General features: G+C 37.2%; 1 protein-coding gene across 1 annotated transcript in view; it reads left to right on the plus strand.

Moving 5' to 3' along the window:
* LOC149172510 (protein-tyrosine-phosphatase MKP1-like) overlaps positions 1-17,703 on the plus strand; it is an 88,004-nt gene that overhangs the window by 38,564 nt on the left and 31,737 nt on the right. The gene's annotated exons all lie outside the window — the stretch shown is intronic.

The raw sequence follows: 17,703 nt of genomic DNA on the forward strand, positions 1-17,703 counted from the left end.
TGTTATAATGGGGTCTTGTTTGTCAACTCCCCGTACCATTTTGACTTCCTCCCACCACAAGGTAGCTTTTCCTTGTAGTTGGAAAATGGTGAGTCTGGCCTTTAGGTTATCTTCGTATTCATAGATCTGAAAGTACTTGTTCATGTTGATTAACTAGGCCTCAAAAATTTCTTCCTTTTCTCCGTCAAACATTGGAGGTTTAATTTTTTTAAATTCTCCCAGTAATTCGGTCTTTTGTCTCTTGTTACCTTTACCACTTGAAACATTTCTGACCCTTCTTCATTATCTAGCCTGAAATATTCTGCTCGCTGTTGGTGTTCTTTGTTCCTATTTTCCTCCTCCCGACTAGGAGTTGGGTTCCTTTGGTTCTGTTTGTTAGAAAGACTCTTCAATATTCTTTCTTGTTCGAGTCTTAATCTTTCATTATCTTCCCTCAAATTTGCCATCTCAGCTCGAAGTTGTTTCACAGTTTCCAGTAGCATTGCATCTGTATTATTGCGGGTGCCTTCTCCCAACTGCACCCACACCTCCGGATTAGTTCCCAAATGCGATGTGAATTCTGTTATGATGGCCACCCTTCGCGATAGTGTAGACGACGCTCTTCTGCATATACTCTGTTCCCCTTTGTCAAACATAAATGTTTTGTTAATTATATTATTCCTTGAGGCCACAATGTTGAATCCTGGGCTCTGATACCAATTCTAACATATAAGCTCGCAACCCAAAACAATCGCAATTTTTGTTTTATTTTGATACACTTTTACATATGTACATTAGATGTAATTATCATTAATGAACTGGATGTACAGGTTAACCATTGGGTTCCGATTACTGGTCATGGGTAATGGATATTAAATGCATTGATTCATATTTCATTAAATATCTATCGTGACCCTAACCATTGGCTTTGGATTGTTCTCGACCTTGTGGCACCATCCTCCAGGTGTACACGGCTATCTTTGTCCACATGTGAACATTGCCGCCATTGATCTAAGGGAGGGGCATCTAACGGCTCAGATCATTTTGCATGGGATAAGGGTAACTACCCACCGGGTAACTGCGATTAGTAGTCATTTGGTTCGGTGCCTCTGCAGGGAGGATAACTTTGCCAACCTTCTGGCCTTAGTCCTTACCGGGCTGTTGCAGTACCCTCCTCAAGTAACTTCGATTCTTCCCGCTGTGACAGATCATGAGAATATGCTAGTTTGTTGTGATTTCTTCCACTGTGAGTCACCGGTTCTTGGTTAACTGGTTTCACTGCTGCAGGGCTGTGAATGGTCGCCACCTCTTGTCTTTTCCTTTTCAGAAGCAGCTCGCGAAGAGATCAAGTCTCTTCCTTCGCGAGTTTGGTATTCATAGGGTTTCCTCATCATCGCCTGGTTCATGGTCTTCCTCTTGAGTGTCTAGACCCAACAAATGGAACCATTCCCCATGTAGCATGCTCATGTATTAGACACTTCCTCCATTTGTTCATCGTTATGTGTTGTTAATTTGTTTTGATTTGTTAATAAGCCTAACTGGGTGTTTTGGTTCTCACACAGGAGAAAGAGCAGGGTTTCAATGCGGCTCTCAAGAAAGCCAGTTCCCAGGATATCGTCCAACACTCGTACCCTTCGAATACAGGTTGGCCAAGCTCCTCTAATTACTGGGAAAACTTGCCTGTTCTTTGATGAGTTTTATCTGAGAAAACCCTTAAGGGATTTTAACCCATTCCATTTGGGTATGGTGTTTTCCACCGAACTATTGCCTATATAAACTGTCTGCATTATTTTTTTTTCGTTTTGTAAGCTCTTCTGGGTTTAATGCGATTACATTTCTGCATTGCATGCTTGTTATTAGTTTAAACGGAAAATGAGTTTACCCTCGGCATCGAGGCAAATGTTTCCGAGCTGATTGAATGATAAGCTCTATTTTGTTTTTTTTTTGATTGTCGGCTTCTTTCCGGTTCCTGACTATACAGAGACAGAACTGCTATTTCGGTTAAACATTGAGTTATGATGACTGATTTACAAGCTTGAGCAGTCTGAAGTGTCTTCCCCTTCTTTACTTACTATGAGTACGTTACGCCAACCTACGATATACTGTGATAATCAAAGGCTGAGGCCAACTACGATATACTGTGATAATCAAAGTTGTATTAAGCTCACGGAGAATCCAGTGTTTCATGACTGGTCAAAGCACATAGAGATCAAGTACCACTTCATTAAAGATTGTGTTCAGAGAGGAGCAATGAAGCTTGAGTATCCATTGAGGAGCAAGTTGTAGACATTCTGACCAAGTCATTGCCAAGGAGAAAGCATGTGTATTTCAGAGATAAGATGGGAGTGGTGAGAAACACCTTCCTTGGTAAGAGGGAGTGTTGAGGAAAAGGGTACCAAGGAGGTGTTTCCTAGTGCCTTTTTGCCTTTGGCAAACACATGAGACACCTTTTTAATGTGTAACTTATGAGTTATTAAAGTCACGTGACTTTTAGTCACTTTATAAGGTACACAAAATGCATAGTACTTTATATTATTAAAGTTACATTATGTTTTTAAAGTGACTATATGTGGAAAAAGGTACAAGGTACAAAAACAAGCTATAAAGTGACATAGAGGCTCATTAATGAAGGGGGAGATTAAGAGGGGGTCAATGGGAGATTAGATCTCCACCCTTGATCAAGGAGAGCTGAGATCTAATCTCAACCCTTAATGCTAGGGATAGGGTTCTCTCATCATTATGAGACTAAAAGGAAGAAAAAGGCAAAGGAGGCTCTCATTCTTCATGTGCAAAATTGGAGAAGAGATGAGATGAAGAGGAGAAGTGAAGGTTGTGATAGTTGAAGTTTGTTGAAGAAGAGACCAAGCTACAACAAGGAGAAGACCACCTACCACTTGAATCCCAAGGAGACAGGCCCGAGTTTTAAGGCAATGCTATAGCACATAGTTCGAGGCACCCACAACAGTTTCCTGTGTGTGAATCAAGGAGGATTCAACGTGGGTTTTGAGGGAGAGACAATGCATTTAATGTGGTCTGACAGGCCTACATTTTGAGGAGATAAATTCGGGTCCATGTTTGGAAAATTGCGCCAGAGAAAGGGATGCCAATGGCACGTAGACCAAGGTGAAGTTTGTTTGACAACATGATTTCGGAGCAAAGATTGTAGGATTGTTGACATACATTTCTAGGGAGCCGAGTTTAGACTGTGGCATGAAAAACTAGCAGAGATTCCTGGTCTGCAAGTGTGTTTTTCAAGGAAGAAAAAGGAGTAGAATGTGGCACGGATTCCTAGATCTAAAAGTGTTGAGCAGTGACACAAATTTCAAAGGAGATAAGTACCCATGCGTATTTTATGCTGTAACTAATTCTCTGATAAAAGCAAATAAATACTCCTTCAAACTAGTTTTCCCTTTGTGGGTTTTTTAAGGGTTTGAGATTGACTAAAAATATCAGTCTTCAGTTTGTGTGTGTGTGTTGGGTTGTGTTATATTCTTTCCACGACTAACCTACGTAGTTAAACGGGGGGTTAGAGGGGGGCGGGTAGCCCCCCTCTACGGGGTCCGGGGCAGCGCCCCGGGAAAATTTTTTTTGGACCCTATATTAGGTTGGGCGAACCTACCTATGGTTTTGTGCATGATTTTCGCACATGGTATTGGACGCGATGGTTTTTCGGTCCATGGTATTGGATGCTTCGGCATGTATAAATATGTATTGTAACATTGAAAGGAACATAATGAAAAATCAAGCTGGTAGTCCCGGTTTTGGGATCCAGGGAAAAATCTCTGTGCATATGTGTTTTATGGGTTATGCTCTCGCATTGTTTATTTTCTTTGTTTAAGAATTCGTATGCAGGTAATTTCTGTACAGGGTTAAAACCTACAGTGTGCTCATCTAAATTTTTCTTATCAACTGAAAAGCGAAAATGAAAGTAGTGGTAGCCTAACAATGTTTTAATTGCAATTTGCATTCATGTTTAAATATGCAGTAAACTATGGGGTTGGGTGTTAAATTGATATGCAAAACAAATTGAAAGTGGAGGGGCTACAACACACCTTAATTTTTCTACCACTCGGAGTTGTGATCTGTTCATGATGTAAACTATTGTACCAACTACTTTCCAAACTTGTTTGGTAATTTTGCTTCTAGAAACATTGTTTTTGTTGTTTCTTGCATTGATCTTTGCTTTTTTTCTACAATTCCATTTTGTTGTGGAGTTCTTGCAATTGAAAGTTGTCTCTTAATTCCATATTTGAGGTAAATTCACCTCTTCTATTTCATCTTAAACATTTGATTCTTAGATTTCTTTCATTGTCAACTAAGACTTTGAATGATTTGAAGGTATCCAGTGTTTTTGATTTTGCTTTAAGAAATGCAAGCCATATCATTCTAGTATAATCATCTGTAAACAACATAAAATACCTTTCACCTCAAAGAGTTGGTGTTCTTGTTGGTTTGGATAGATCTGTGTGAACAAGCTCTAGTGGTTGTGATGTCAAACACTCTTTTGACTTAAAGCTCACTCTCATCTTTTTCTCATGTTGGCATGATTGATAGATGACGCTTGTTGGTTTTGAGATTTTGTACATATCTCTCACTGCTTGTGTTTTGCTGATTTTTACCAAACCATCAAAGCTCAAGTGTCCTCCTTTTATGCCATAACCAACAGTCATGTCTCTCCATGTAGCATTTTCCTCCTTGAATTTCATCAAGAATATATACATTGCTTGGAATCCTTATCGCTCTTCACAATAATCTTCCTAAATCAATCTTCCTTATTTCCAATGTTGTGAACATCACCATTGGGAGAAAATCGGCGAGGGTCTCAAAAAAGAAAAAAATTGTAAAAATTGGCAAAACATCAGTAAAGTTAAAAAATTCAAATATATATATATATATATATATATATATATATATTTATTTATTTTTTCTAGTTTTTTTAGTATCTAAAGCATCCACAACATAAAATAAATGCATTGATACATAAATATGAAAATAAAACTAATATATAAGATGTCTAGTGCTACATCACACATAACAGTGAACCATGTCCTGAATTCTGAGTCACTAAATAGGTTATAACTTCTAACTAATGATTTCCTTTGCCCCTTTTGCGAGAAAATGTAATGGCTTTTCCTCTAGATGAAGACGGCCCTTGGGTTGGTCAATGTCCTCTAGAAGAAGTAGGAGGAGGTAGACTACGTCTTCTACTGGTGACCTTGGTAGGTGGTGTTACCTCCTCCTCCTCCTCCTCTACTACCTCTCTCTCCCCTGTAGAGGCTACCTCCTCCACTGCCTACTCCTATAACCAATCAAGGGTATATTCCATGATAGGCCTCTCGGCCTCAACCCTCCATGCAACAATAGTATCAATCCCATCCAATGAGATGGCCTCCACGTCAAGTGCAATGTTATCAGAACTAAACCAGTGACCAAAATGGAAAACCCTTTGAACTAGGAACCACTAGGAACTAGACCAAAATCAGTAAAAAAACTAAAACAAAAAACAGATCGACTAAAAACATATAAAATATTCAAATTTTAAAGAAAAATATATATATTCATTTGCATCCATATGAATCTAAACCATTTATGCACAAATAAGCAAAGTTCTCATTTATATAGCATGTAAGGGTGCACATAACCAAAATAACATCGAGTGCAATCCATCTCTAAACCCAAAATACATCAACAAATAGGCTCTAGATGGCCTCTAGCATCCAAGAAAAAATAATGCACAAATACCTACCTATCATCAAAATCATTGCCCATATTAGGATCTTCATCATCAATATCACCCTCTAAGCATTAAAATAAGATAGAAAAAACGTAGCATGTCAAATCAATTTTTTTTTTGAGTGATGGGAACATTTTTAGTAGGGTCAAATCCTTTGGAAATGTTGCAATCCCCCCAAATGAAATCCTGAAAAACTGTTAAGTCTGTTGGATTTTGAGTGAGATCTAAAATTCTACTTTTTCCATATGAAATCCAATGAGGTCAAAACCACTCTCAAACATCCTGAGTCATTTCATGGTAACATTAAAATTTAAGTAAAAGGATGAAAATGAAAGATAAAGAAGAACATCATTTTTACTGTAGGAATTTAACATTAACATTGACTAACTCTCTCCTCCTCCTCTGCTCTCTAACTTGATCTCTATTTGCAAAATGACATAAAATAAACCAATGAAAGAACTTTATAAAAATAACTGTGCACACACATTTGTGATTTTTTCACATCAACTCACGATTTAACTGCGACTTCTATGATTAAATCATGATTTTTACATGAAGGAAAAAATTGGGCGATAAAATCGGGGCTTTGAAAAAATCGTGATTTCTTGATTTTATCACGATGTTCACAACATTGCTTATTTCACATTCTTTAGTACGGAAAGTGAGGTCATAACCTTGATTGCACATCTGACTGACACTTTGAAGATTATGCTCGAGTCCTTAAACTTATAAAACATTTTGTGCTCTAGCCCTACATTTTCAAGGCTTATTATACCTCTTCCAATGATTCTTGCAGATCCATTGTCTCTGGAAGTCACATTTCCTCCTTTTCTTCTTTTAGAGTAATAAACCTCTTTTGATCCCCTATCATGTGTCTAGAGCATCTGCTATCAACGTACCATTGACTTTGATTGTTTCAAGCATACATAACTAGTCCGCACTTTTTTGCTAGTGGTTATTCCTATTTTTTCTTTCAAAACTCTTTTCTCGATTTGTAGGATAGTCTCGTGTCATACGTCCAAAATTGTTGCATCTGTAACATTCTATACTATACTTGGATAATGGAGCAAACAAATTATGATTTATGTTATTGAAGCCATCAATATTTCTGGTTCTGTTGTTTACAATCTTATTTCTAGAGGTTTGATGAGAACCTCCGTCATAATCATTTTTCGCATAGGCTTTACAATGTCTTGCTTGATGTCCAAAATTATTGCATGAAAAACAGTGACCAAGAAAAATAGTTTGATACTTGGCTATGTATGATTGCCTTAATGGAATAGTTATTTTGAATTTGTTGTGCTTTGGAGAAGATTCAATTCTTTGTTGGTCCTCGTCCTTTATCATATTGTTGCTTGCATTGTGAATAGACCCATTGAGAGCATCAATGTAGCTTCTTGGTGTAGCAGTGTTTCCAAACTCATCCTGATTTCTTCCCTTGCCTTTACTGGGATTGGGGCTTTTAGACTTTTCTCCAACTTTATTTTCTGGTGACTTAGGGCTTGCATCTTCTTTGTATGAAGTCTCACCCATATAACCAAGACCAATCTTGTCATATGGTGATCTTTGATTGTTGAGAATGGTGCCCAAAGTTTGACAGCTTTTCATGTTTTTATTGAGCCTATCTAATTCTTTCCTCAATGAGACAATTTCTGTTTCAATCTTTTCACAATTCTCTTCCTTTTCTTTTAACTGACTATTCAATATTTCTTCCACTCTTTTTGCTTCCTCTTTTTTAGTCTTGAAGAGGATGATTTCCTTGGATAGTCTTTTGTTTTTCTTTCTGAGGTTATCATTCTCTTCTAATGCATTAATGGGTTCTGCTTTAAGATCTGATATGCCATCAACTTCTTCTTCTTCTGCTTTTTCCTTTTGTTCCGCTGATTTGTCTATGTTGGATTCTTCATTTGTGGCTAGGAATAGGATTTTTCTTCTATCATCATTGTAATCATATTCATCTTCTTTAAGAAAATCATTATCCTCTTTGGAGTAGAGATTTTTCTTTTTCGAAGATTTTCTTTGAAGACCTTTTTTTCTAAGTTCTTCCTCATCATCACTATCTTCAATGAAAGGACACTTAGCAACAAAATGTCCTATCTTTCCACAATCAAAACAGATGAGAGGTATCTTACCTTTGAATTAGGATCCTTTTTTTAGTTTTATGACTAATTGTGCCATTTCTGTATCAGATTCAGCACTGAAGCAATTACTAGACTTGCATTTTCTTGACTTCCTTGATACTTCAAATACCTCTTCCTTATGTGATGAGTTTCTCATCCTCATTTCATATGCATCGTGAATTCCATGAAGCTTGTCCACTGTTATTTCTCCAAGTACTTTAATTCTTCTATGGAAGAGACTTTGGCATCAAAATGCAGAGGAAGAGACTTCAAAATTTCTTAACAACGATTGTTTCTTTAACTGTTTCACGAAGTCCTTTGAGAGGATTAACCAATGAAGCACGACAAGACCGACGAAGACTCACAGGTCTTGACGTTTCTTATTGTGAAATGGGTCACTCACATATAACCCACACTTCTTACCCCCACCCATGTTGACCCATATTCAACTCGTCTACCTGCAAACGACTCGCATTAAACTCGTGAAGACCCACATGATATCCATCAAGACCCGCAAATTTCGATTTTTTATTTTTATTTTTTTTGAGAGAAGGATGAGGGAAAGGGAAAATGGAGGGAAGAAAATGTTTTATAGGCACCTCCCTCCCTCTCGTTTCTCATTCACTTGTCATTTGAGTGTTTGACTCATTTCTATGAGTGTTGAGTCTTGACTGAAGGAGTTGAGTGACTCCATTGCATAGTGAAGGAGCTCTTGCAGGAGGCTAAAGGAGGGTTCATCAGACCCATTTCATCACAATCAGGTAGGCTTCATGAAACTTGATTGTTTGTTTGAATTTTTTTTCCCTTTTGTTTGTTTCATTTTAAAATTTTTTAGTTTGAATTCTTGAGGCCATGGCTAAGCTTCTCAGTCGCTCACAGAGTTTCTTAGCCCGCAGGCCTTGTGGCTGAGTTTTTTAGCCAGACATAGGGTCTCAATTATTATAATTAAATTAAAAAATATAAAATCTCATTTTCTTTTTGATTGATTCCATCACCATGCCATCGAAGGGTAGTAGAAAGTCTCGTTATCCAATATGGGCACATTTTCTCTTACTCATTCCCGGTAATGACCACCATGTCAAGTGTAATTATTGCAATGCCACAATGTACGCAGGCATAAACAGGCTAAAATACCACCTAGCTATAATTCGTGGGAATGATGTGGAATTTTGTGAACATTGCCCTCAAGAAGTCACTGCTAAAATGGTAGCTACTTTGGAAGCCATTAAAGAAAAAAGTTCTAAGAGGGCAAGAAGGAAGGTTGAGGTTTCTGGGATAGGTAGATTGCAGAATGAACCATAGAATCAAAGTCTAGGTAACTCTTCTTCAAGTGTTGTGGCAAACAAGAGTATAACCTCTCCTTTCTTCGCTCCTCATACAACTCTAGGATCTCAACCAACTTTGGAGAGTTTTAATGGAAATAAGAGGAAGGAGGCATATATGGCAGTGAAGAGGTTTTGGTACCATAATAGTCTTTCATTCAACTATGTAAAGTCTTATTTTTATCAGGGCATGGTGGATGCCATTGCAAGTTCTGGCCCTGGATACAAAGCCCTGTCTTATAACGTGCTTAGGGGGAAAGAGCTATATGAGGAGTTTGAGTGTGTCAAGGCATAATTGGAGAGCATTAAAAGCTCATGGAAGTTTACAGGTTGCACAATTATCTCTGATGGGTGAACAGATCAGTGGGGTAGAACAATAATAAATTTTGTTGTAGCTTGTCCTAAATGAACCTTGTTCCTAAGATTCATTGATGCACCTACACATGTAAAGGATGCACATTTGATTTAACATTGTTGGTTGAGGTTGTGGAGGAAGTTGGGGTTGCAAATGTTGTCCAAGTAATCACGAACAATGCAACAAATTCTGTGGCACCTGGAAGGTTGCTTTGTGCCAAATATCCCACTATTTTTTGGACTCTATGTGTTTCCCATTGCATAGACTTGATACTAGAGGACATTGGGAAGTTGGAGTGGGTGCAAGATGTTGTGCAAGAGTGCAAACAAATTACCAAGTATATTTATAACCATGCTCGGGTGTTGAACCTTATGAGGGAATTCATGGAGGGTGAGCTTAGTTTCCCAGCGATCACACGATTTGCTACAAACTTTCATTCCCTCCAAATCCTTTTGTACGAGTACCAAGCTTTGAGAAGAATGTTTTGTAGCCAACGTTGGTTATTTTGGAAAGATAGCACAAAACCAGAAGCATTGATTGTGAAAGCATCTGTCCTAGGTGATAGTTTGTGGAGAAAGTCACTGAGATTGTTAGCTTCATTGAGCCCCTTGTAAAAGTCTTGAGATTGATGGATGGAGAGAAACCTATAATGGGATATATTTATGAGGGTATGGACAGGGCCAAAGAGACCATCAAGTCTTTCTATAAGGGAGATGAATCTAAATATCTCCCTTTATGGCAAATTTTGCTGAGTCTTATATGGGTCGTTTTCGATTCTTATGTTGGTCGCCGAGTCAATAGGCAGGCAAGCCTTATACAAGTACGAGTTGTGCAGCACTGGAATTAACCCCTTAATCTACTCGAAGAAAGTAATCGACAACATCTTCTTCATCATTCATTTTCAGGGTTTCAAATTGTCTTTGGTAGAGTTTGAGGCTTTTCCTTCTAGACTTTGACATCTCCTTTGTATATAGTTTGAAGCTTATCCTATATCTCTTTGGCTGATTTAAAGTGCATAACTTAATGAAATTTGTTTCCGTTGAACAACTCAAAGTGGCATGCATTGCTTTTGCATTTAGTTCACTAGCCCTTCTTTCAGTTTGATCTATTGTGGGAGTAGATGGAGCTTCATAAGCATTAACCACAGTTTGCCAAATGTTAAAGCCAAGAGATGTTATATAGGTTTTCATTCTTATCGACCGGAATGCATAGTTTTTTCTGTCAAAAATTGGAGATCTGTTTGAAGAGAAATTATCCATGAGTGCTTCCTGGGATCTCCTTCTAGTGATTACCTGTTTTTGAAGGCACCTGCTCTGATATCAATTGTTGAAAATACATAGTGATGATGAGAGGGGGGGGGTGAATCAGTATCACATAGATTTAAACTCTTTTCACTTTGTTAATCTTAAAACATAAATCTCATCACATAGTCAACCATTAACACAATGCATGGACACAAAGATTAAAGTGGAAACCTAAATTGGAAGAAAAACCAATTGAATGCTTTTCTAACAGTATTCGATTTATTACAATGTTACAAGAAACTACTTGCGAGGAAACCTATCCTCTCTAAGCACGAACTTACAATATCGGTATGCTTCAACCCGTCAAGAAGATGAGGGCACCAATCCTCTGTAAGCACCAACTTATAGCTGCTCAGACTCTAACTTGTTGAATGGATGACAATACTGATCCTCTTCACGTCAACTTAGCTTATTTCTTTGCTGTTCACTATTCAAGTGTCAATATTTAGGCTCAAAACAAAAGATTTTCCCACCTGGCAGCTTGTACCCAATACTGCACCCTCTTCTTCACTACCTGACTTGCTATTCAACACTTACTTATACTGTCCAGACTTTGTTCTAGCCTTTACAACCTTCACAAATTTGCTGTCACTTCTATTTAAGATGCCCTAGAGGTTTGCGATGTAGATAAACTAGGGCTTGACCTCCTTGAAAACCAACAAGGGTAAAAACACAAAATTGTCTCTATCATAGAGTAAGAATATCCACAAAAATTACCCTTGCAATCCTCCCTTAGCAACTCGACAATCTTCCTCAGTCAACTCTCTGCTCCTCATCTCGGCCTTGTCTTAACAATCCCCTTAGTCAACTCTTCTCCTCAGCTCTGCCCTGTCTCAACATTGCCCTTAGCTTGGATCTCCTGTGGTCTGTCTCAGACCTCATTACATGCTCAATGTTGAAAATGTAGTGAGCAAGGTCTTCTAGCTTGTGCCTTAGCCATTGAAGACCTCGAATTGCCCTCAGGAGTTATACTTCAGTTACGATGAGTTATTTTCAGTTTACTAGAATAATCTTCAAGTTAACATGTGTAGAGTTGGAGCTTTAGTTAAAACTTAAGTGGAAGTCTTCTTCAATTAACTACAAGATAGATGGAAATTCAAATTTAGAAAAGGACGAGTTAGGAACTTCAGTCTTTGATTGAAGGAGGACGAGTTATAACTCCAAGTGATGATTGGAGAAGAGAACCAGTTCAACTTAGTTAACTAGTCAGTCACAACTCAACTTCAAAATTTGTAACATGCCTATTATAGTGTGGATTGAATCTATAAAGAGGGGGACGAAGGTAGAAGGAAGCATATTGTTTTGTGCACAAAGATTTGTGACAAGATAGAGCTCACAAGATTGTTAGAGAGAGCCTTGATTGTGGAGCGCAGGAATTGTGTCCTAAGAAATAGGAGCCCCAAGTGTGTTAGAATTTAGGAGCTGGTTATGGGCAGAGAAGAGGAGCTGGACCTTAAGAAATAGGAGGCTTCTTGTGTGTAGAAGGGAGCAAGTTTTGCAGAGCAAGTCAAGGAGGCAATAAAGTAAGAATTGTGTACTAGAGGGCCGAGATCAAGCAGGATCTAGGCCGAACCAATATCAATTGTATAAACTAAGATTTGTGTGACAAGAAGAATGATTTCTCAAGAGAGACAAATTGCTTTGTAATAGATTTAATTGCTTCAAGACAATCAATAAAATAGCCACATCAAGCAAACAAGTTTTCCCTGTTGGGTTTCTTGAGAAAAGTGTGTCAATTTTTGCATGTGTTTTTATCTCTGTGTTATTATTCCGTTGCATATGATTTATTAAGAAGCTCTGTATCTTGGTGAAAGTAAACTAGTTTTAGTTTTCAGTTATTCATCTAAGTAGTTGCAGAGTTTTGTGGAAATTTAACTCTCAATCTTCAAATGGTGATCAAAATGAGCCACACGAGTGGAATATTTATACTAAATCAGGGGGGGGGGTCTAATTGTAACCTTAAAATTTGGATTCAGTTAGACTTTATGGGAGAGGCCGACTTGATGCCAACTTTAGCTAGGCACATATGCATTCCAAAATTCATCTCTCTTCAATCGTGAAGATTAGGAGGCATGCAATCTATCACCGAAAAGGTCTTTAAATGGGCCATCTATTTATGAAGTTTACTCTTCCATTTGGACGACCTTTGACATCAATAAAAACCTTTTTCAACTAGGAGGACCACGAAACTGGTTAAGTGGTGAACTTGTAATGTGACAAATGGTATTTATTTGCATAGGCTTCCCACTCTTATTTTATCACAAGTGGCAAGCTTTTCATCAATAGAACGTAATTGGAGCACTTATAGCTTTATTCACTTTGTGAAGCGCAATAGGTTGGGATCGTAGAAGGCTGAGGATCTTGTAAATGTTCATTCAAATGTATGCTTTGTGTCTCGTAGGGGTGAAGAATATACAAGTGGACCTCATAAAGATTGGGATATGTGTAGAAAAATTTGTTTCCTGGTAGTTCATCACAATTTCAAAATTTTTGTTTAAACTTAATACCCACAACCCCAGTAAATAATGGCTGATATACAACTTCTAATACAAATTAATTTGAAACCTAAGTTGCACGAAATGTTGAAACGTCTAGAAGTTTTCGAAATGGGGACGACCCGAAATGCGATCCCCAGAAAATGGAAACGTGACCGAAACATTTTATATATATATATATATATATATATATATATATATATAGTCAATATTAAATAAATTATAACACATTATTTTGCAAGAAAAGAAAGAATGAGACATATAAATGACATTTTAGAAGGAAACCCAAATTTGTATTAACTCCAACAGATGATTACATGATGCAAATATCCAAAATTAGCCTTTATAGATGAGGTTTTACATCCAAGACTCCAAAATCAGCGTTTATATGTGAGGCTATATGTGCTAAAACTGAAATAAAACATGAACTAAAGACAATCATGGCTACATTAACATATCATTACTAATTAAACTCCTCATCCTCATCAACAAAGATAGAACAAGATGTTTTTTCAACAAAAGGGGCAACTCTACTAGTGCTTCTAGTTGCACTTGCATCACCACTGGAACATGTTGGAAAAAGTAACTATGCTCTGTCTTCAATAATGTACTTGAGTCATTATGTAATGTACTTGTCAAAAGAATAAAGAAAATAATTATTATTATTATTATTGTGACTTATAAAATCATGGGTTTCATGCTTGGGTCACCATGTTTTATGTCAAAGTCCCCATTGAGGACTTCTAGGATTTATTCCGAGTCTATAGAATTATTGTACATTTAAAGAGACCCTTCTTGGGCTTTTGAATCATGTAAAAAGGTTTAGTATTGAGTCAAATATGAATTATGGAACCTCTACACCATGTCGGCCTAAGGGAAGATCAAGTCGGCCTAAGATCCTATTCAACTCCACAAGAAGCCTATAAAAGGAAGGACATCGAATTCATTTGGAGCATCACTTCTCATCAAGTTCGAATTCTCTCTATTGGGCAGAAGTGCGAAGTGGGTAGCTGGGAAAGTTTGTTGCTGAGAAGCCGAAGTGAATGCAAGTTTGGGTGAGTCTAAGGAGTAAAGGAAAATCGAAATTTTGGTGGTGGTCTTTCTTTGTTTCGTGCTCTGGATTGGGAGATCGAAGTCTTCCAAGTTGGACTGTTGCAAGTTGCTGCATAGTCGAAGTTGTTGGGAAGAGGTCAATATTTTGGAGGCTGACTTGGTGTGGAGGGAAGGTCTATTCTTGGTCTATGGTGAAGAGTCTCAAAGAATACTATTGAAAAGAAGAATTACTTTGATTGGGTTTTCTCCTCGAGGGGGGTTTGCCTTAGCATGTGCCTACATCTTGTGTTCATTGTTTTATGTGCTGCTGCTTTCGGTAATTGCTTGATGAACTAAAGAAATAAGATATAAAGAATCGTAATAATAAAAAACATCACAAGTAAATATCAAGATCAAGAAAATCTTTAATGCCTTTCTGATTTTCCAACATGGTATTGGAGCTTTGGTGAAGATAGAAGAAAAAGGCAAATCCATTCATAGGCACTATCTCATGGAAGGAATCTATTATAGTCAAGGAAGATGTCTAACTCACTCAAGGGTGAGAACAAGCTTGAAGGAGCATCTAACTTCAGATCCTGGAAGAAGAGGATTGACCTAATCCTCGAAAAAACAAGGTGTTGGATTTGGTAAAAGGAAATGTAAAGAAGCCTATAGAAGAAACTAGTGATGCCGACAAAGCGAAATTCAGGGATTTAGAATTGGTGGCTCTGACTTTGATTGTAGAAGGGATAAAAGACAATCTTGTCCCATTCATAGCTAATATCGATCATGCTTAGGAGATGTATGAAGCCTTGCTGAAGCTGTTCATTATGAAGAACATTGGTCAAGTAGCAAGTTTGAAGAATGAGTTGAGAAATACAAAGATGACTAAAGAAGATACTGTGGCAACTTTCTTTGTGAAGATAACTAGACTCAAGGATGATCTCTTGGCCGTCGATGAGATTGTTCCAGACAAAGAATTGGTGATCACTACTGTATTAGGATTGCCACCCTCTTGGAGTGCATTTGCTTAAGGTCTCAACAGTTGGAAGGTAGCCCCCACCTTTGAAGAATTATGGACCGCATGTAGTCAAGAAGAATTAAGGATATCAATGGTTGCCAATCTTGAAGGAGTATCAAATGATTTTGTTGCTCATCATAAAGAAAAGAGATCGAGGGACCGAGGAGGAAAGTTGACATGTCTAAGATAGAATGCTATTAATGTCATAAGAAGGGTCACTACAAAAATGACTGTCCTAAGAATCCAAGGAACAAGAAGAGAGGATGGGATCAAGCCAACTTTGCTAAAGAAGAAGACTCAAAGAAAGTCAAGCCTGAAGAATCCGACATTAGGGACATACACTATTAAGTCATTTGCTTTACATAACTTGTTTTATATGTTTTAGAATTTATAGGTTTTTAACATATTTTGGAAAATGCATTTTTGTATTAAGTTTGTAAGTTTACTTCAACCTTTGGACGGAGCTCCCAACAACTACCCAAGATAAGTATCCTATGTCTTTTCAATTTTGGGTTCATGTACTCATTTAGTCTTGATTATATTACTAATCACCTCTCTCCCTCTATTGTCTTGACTAGGAAAAAATCTGAAAGAAGGAGGATTTCTCAAGACAAGGTTAGACAAGGCTAGTCAAGAAACAGAGGTATGTTTTGAATACATGATTGAAAGGTTTATTCATTTGATGATATATTACTAACTCAGTAATGACTAGCTGTACTGAATCTTAGTGATTCTTGTTTGGGTGATTCATCTCTTGATAAATCTACCCACCACATTCATATTCTTGATTGACTATATAGAACCCTAGACAGGTTTTGGAAAACCTTAACCGAAGGGTATGCTATTGTGGATGTTTGAAATCCTAAAAGCTAATTAGCGATATTGTGAAATGCTAGTTGAAGTCTTTATTGATGTCATGTTTGGGATTTTGGCATGATCGGAAAATCCTAACCTGTTAGGATGGAATGATAAGGTCTAAAATCCTGGAACCTTTGAAGTTTTGGTTATGTTGGGTTTGTTATGTTTCTACATTGGAACCCTAACTCATTAGGGTTTGGTGGAATGTGTGAGCAAGACCCTTATACTGTCTTATAAATGATTTCCTTGGTATGTGTGTTTGTCTGATCAAACCCTAGTGTAATCAAGATGGTTGTGTGTCTAACTCTTATTGATATTTGTGAAGTTGGGTTTGACTAACACATGATATGATATATATTGGCATGATGATAAAATCTAGGCATATATATGAATATGTCCTTTTTGGTTGAAGTCCTAGGTTGGTCTGGGTCAAATGTATTTATGTTATTAGACATATGATATACTGATGTATGGTTATGATTTCCTAGATATGTGTTGACCTAGTCATTGACGGTCATGAGTGTTAGGATTCAATGGAAGTCCTTGTCTGAGATTCTAGAATGTTGATGTTTGGAAATTTAGGGTGTTATAGCTAAACCCTAGTGAATTTAAATTGTCTAGTATGTGTGATATAACAATCTGAAAATCTATTAAGTGATTGTTGGAAATGAAAATCTAGGGTTTTTTCAGTTAAATCCTAGTAGTGACATTGTCTAATGTGTGTAATGTAACAATCCGAGATCTATGTATTTGATGATTGTTGAGATTGTGAATTTCTAGGGTTTTGGAGTTAAACCTTAGTCAAAGTAAAATCTTTAAAATATGATAATTTGAGATTTGTGAAGAGATTGTTGAAATGTGAATTTTTTGGTTGAGTATGATGATTGCTCGGAAATATAGGGGTTGGAACTAACCCTAGTAGAAGCTGGTTAGGTTAATGACTAAGCTGTGATTGACTTTAATTGATTCTTTTATAAAATATAGGAGTTGAATGGATCCCTAGTGAGAAGTCTGACATATGTATTTTGAAAGGATGATAGATGCTTTGTAGATCTATATTTGTCTGAATTAGTTCTAGGGTTTTCTATATGTTGTAGTAAGGTATGTTATACCTTTGGAAGACACATTGAAACCCTAGATGGAATGAATGTTGTTATAAAGTAGTCTAGGGTTTATGATAAAGTCCCTAGCAAGATGTTGAAGAATATATGTCTCTTGTTTGTAATTGAATTTGGGTATATTTGATATGAATAAAGTTGAAATGCTTTCGTGTTTTTTATATGGCTAACATCATGCTTCTGTAGATTTGGTTGTACTTGCTATTGAAGTTGTGAAGGTACACAATCTTCAACTTGGTGAAGATGCTCATTGATGTGATAAGCATGATGAGGATGATGATAACTTTGATGAAATGGTTGGAAGCCATGAAAGATTCTCTGATGTCGAAAAGAAGAAGCTGATCTCCCGGAGGAAGCATGAAAAA

This window comes from Pinus tabuliformis, chromosome 4_2 (assembly GCF_031772625.1).
Source record: "Pinus tabuliformis cultivar Carrire ecotype Pingquan chromosome 4_2, CPIR1, whole genome shotgun sequence".
In the NCBI taxonomy this organism is placed as follows: domain Eukaryota; kingdom Viridiplantae; phylum Streptophyta; class Pinopsida; order Pinales; family Pinaceae; genus Pinus; species Pinus tabuliformis.